Source organism: Medicago sativa, chromosome 2 (assembly GCF_051527215.1).
Source record: "Medicago sativa cultivar Bolivia chromosome 2, Bolivia_mono, whole genome shotgun sequence".
Lineage (NCBI taxonomy): Eukaryota > Viridiplantae > Streptophyta > Magnoliopsida > Fabales > Fabaceae > Medicago > Medicago sativa.
The window spans coordinates 34,334,857-34,338,695 of record NC_140750.1 but is presented as its reverse complement, the minus strand read 5'-3'; the positions used below and the strand labels follow the sequence as shown (position 1 = coordinate 34,338,695).

Below are 3,839 nucleotides of genomic sequence, written 5' to 3'. Positions count from 1 at the left end.
TTACACTTTTATTTTAATATTTAAATTTGCTCTTATCTATTTGTTATATGAGTTATTTGTATTGCATGTTAAGCGTAATTTTGGAAAGAGAAAGTCCGCCTAAAAGATCAAAACATGTTATTTTATCTATATATAGTATAGATTATTATTATTATTATTATTATTATTATTATTATTATTATTATTATTATTATTATTATTATTATTATTATTATTATTATTATTATTACTACTACTACTACTACTACTACTACTACTACTACTACTACTACTACTACTACTACTACTACTACTACTACTAATACTACTACTAATACTACTACAACTACTAGGGAAAAGAAAGACATTCATGTGTTCCGCTCTTTTTATTACACTAACGTTTGAAAATTATTAACGGTGTGTTTTTATGAAATTTTGATTAAAACTAAAGATACAAATATTTGTGCTTTCAAATTATAACAAACCAAACTAATCTTTGTAAAAAAAAATCAAACTAACCATGATTATTCTTTGAACCTTGATTTGCATCCATGCCCACCGTTCATCCTTATAGCTTCCACCGGCTTTTTGTTCATGGTGTTGTGCACGTACCTCCTCTTCATCACCACTGTCATCACCATCATCTTGTACCTGTGGGTTAGTACCAACTTAAAACAAATTTTCCACCACCTCCGGATTAGTTATGTCCGGATTAGTTAGAGTAATCAAACATTTAGCTCTAATAATTCTCCATTCATATTGGTAATTGTGAGTAGGGTCATGGGTTCTAAGGAAGGACAAAGTAGTGAGAGTATATAAGTCTAGGTAATAGTTCCCCTCTATCCTCTTGATCCCTTGATTCACACTCACCCCAAACTTCCTAGCAATAAAAGCGATGATTCCACCTACCATTATATCACCCTTATGATCCGATTTCTTTTTAGCAATTGAAACAAGATAATCAAGCAAATAATAGCAAATGTTAACAGGGTGGTTATAAAGCATAGCCCAAAATATGAACAACTCATCAGTCCTCATCATTCCTATCTCTTTCCTAGTCTATCCATAGCATTAGCATCAGGGTATCTACAAGCATAAATAGGTTTAGAGATAATAGATTTATACATACTTCTTTGCTTGTCATCTTTAAAATGGATGCCATGGTTGCGGACTGTTGATTGCTTTTTACCTGTTTCACTTCCGGAGCCTTCAATTTCTTCTCCCTTCCTCATGGATGCCATTGAACTAGTTGACTTGATTTCGGTCTTGGGGAGGGTTAGGGTTTTGGAAGGAAAAGGTTAGTTTAGTGATGTGGTTGGGGTTTAAGTAAGGTTTTTGAGTTTAGTGATGAAGATTGGTGAAGAAATTGTGGCTTTTGGGTTAGGTTTTTAGGGATTACGAATTTGGTGAATTTGTGGTCGGGGTGGATGAAAGTTGGTTTTGATTGTTGGTGTATGTTTGGAAATGATTTGGGTTAGAAATTGTTGAGTTTGGTGCAGTTTTGGGGAGGTTATGAAGGTTTAGGTTATGGAAGTTTAGAGAGACAAGTTTGAAGATGAAAGAGGTTGTGTTGTTTGAATGATGGAAAAAAATTTGGTTTTTGTGTGCTGATGGGTTGGCACTGCCCGTGCCAAGCTTCTGGTTATGGCTTCCAAAATTTTTTTATTTTTTTTTCGAATCATGTTTGGACAAATACCTGCAAAACAAATTAAAATAACACAAAACAAACAAAATAAAAGCAATAAAACTCATGGGTTGCCTCCCACGAAACGCTCGTTTAGAGTCATTAGTTTGACGGTTAGAAAGTGGTTTATCTATCCGATACCCAATCTCTCACTAAGGGATAATGGCATCAAACTAACATTCTCCCCCAAATCACACATGGCTCTTTCAATAGTCTCGGATCCTATGACACATGGTATGGAAAAACTCCATAGATCCTTAAGTTTAGGTGGCAATTTGTCTTGAATTATTTCAATAAAATTCCTAAACTGGTCATCTATCATAGATTTAACAAAACCTTGTGTTAATGGAATTTTATTCTCATGAGATGTTGAAACAAATGACTTATCATTCTCTTCTATGGCTTTCTCACCTTGAGGCTCATCACTCCCTATCTCTCCTTCATTGTTCTTAACTTTCACAACGGGGTCCTCTAATTGTTTATCATCCCTAAGAGTAATAACACTTATATGGTCTTTGGGGTTGGTTTTGGTTTGGCCTAGAAGGACTTCGGAGGGTTGAGAGGAAGTAGCCATCTGTTGGGGCACTTGACAAGTCTGAGTCTCTAGCATCTTACTGTGAGTAACTATGGAGTCTACTTTCGATGTAAGTTTGGCAAGAGAGTCCTTCAAAAATTCTGTTTGATTTTTAAGCTCTTGGAGCTGCACGGATTGATTTATACAATAATTTTCTAAAAAAAGTTCCAAGTTGGATTTTTGAGAGACTCTTTGATTGTTTGCATAACTAGGTGGTGTTGTTTGTTGTCCAAAAAGATTTTGAGCGTTTTGAAAAAAAAATTGACCGTTTCTAAACCCTTGATTATATTGAGCATAGTTTACTTGCTCAGGACTTCTAACAACACTACCTAGTTGGAAATCAATGCCAATATGGCCAAATACACCACAAACTTCACAAGGAGGTGATACAGGGGCAGGTGTGACAGCACTAGTATTCATTTTATCAAATTTTTTTGTGAGTGCGTCAACCTTAGCAGCTAGATGATCAAGGGAAGAAATTTCATACATACCTGCCTCTTTTTTAGAGGGTGAAGAAGCAGTGATGGCTCTCTCACTTGTCCACTGATAGTGGTTTTGTGCCATGTCCTCGATCAAAGCATATGCTGCTGTGTAAGTTTTATTCATCAAAGCTCCACCTGCAGCTGCATCAACATAAATTTTTGTAGTACACAAAAGATCATTATAAAAAGTATGAATAATAAGTCATTTCTCTAAACCATGATGGGGACAAAGTCTAAGCATTTCTTTGAAACGCTCCCAAGCATCGTAAAGAGATTCTCCATCTTTTTGAGTGAATTGTGTGATTTGATTTCTTAATTGAACAGTTTTAGAATGGGGAAAGAATCGGGAAAGAAAAGCTTGCCTCATTTGGTGCCATGAAGTGATAGAACCGATTTCCAATGAATGAAACCAAGCACTAGCTCTATCCCCTAAGGAAAAAGGAAAGAGGTGCAGTCTTACGGCCTCTTGGTTTGCATTCAAGGTTCCACTGAGTCTTAAAAAAGTTGAAATATGAAAATTCGGATCCTCAGTGGGTGATCCAAAAAATTGATTTTGCTGCACTAAGTAAATAAGTGCAGGTTCTATTTCAAAATTGTCCTCAACTGTTGGGTACACAATAGCATCATATGACTCATCCGAAGATGGGATTGCATACTCTTTGAGAGTGTGTTCCTCAGCCATATCGTTATTATTTCATGCTTCCCAAGAAATTAAAAGCAAAAAAAGAAATAGAAAAAGAAAGAAAGAAAAAAAAAAGATTTTTTTGCAGTCTAATCGTTAAAAAAAATTAATCAAATTGCAATAACTCCCCGGCAACGGCGCCAAAAACTTGATGGGATAAAACCGCAAGTGCACGGTTTACCGATGTAGTAATAAAAAGATATCGTTCTGACAGGGAGTTATGAATTCAATTAACTTTTAACAATGATTAGATTGAAAGTTTAAAAGGTAGAATGTTGTATTTTTGTTTAATTAACAGAAAATAACAATAATAAAATAAAAGAGTCTTGGGATTATTGGTTCATCATAACAACGAAACCTTCACAAACAAACCCTAAACCTCTAACTTTATATTTGATCTACTTTCTAAAGACAAGTTTCTCTTTGGTGTATCAAAGC

General features: G+C 34.9%; 1 non-coding gene across 1 annotated transcript; it reads left to right on the top strand.

Moving 5' to 3' along the window:
• Nucleotides 1-2,931: 2,931 nt before the first annotated feature.
• On the top strand, nucleotides 2,932-3,038 carry LOC146946466 (small nucleolar RNA R71). The gene has a single exon (XR_015029457.1). It is a non-coding gene; the product is annotated as a small nucleolar RNA R71 (small nucleolar RNA).
• The last annotated feature ends 801 nt before the right edge of the window (nucleotides 3,039-3,839 follow it).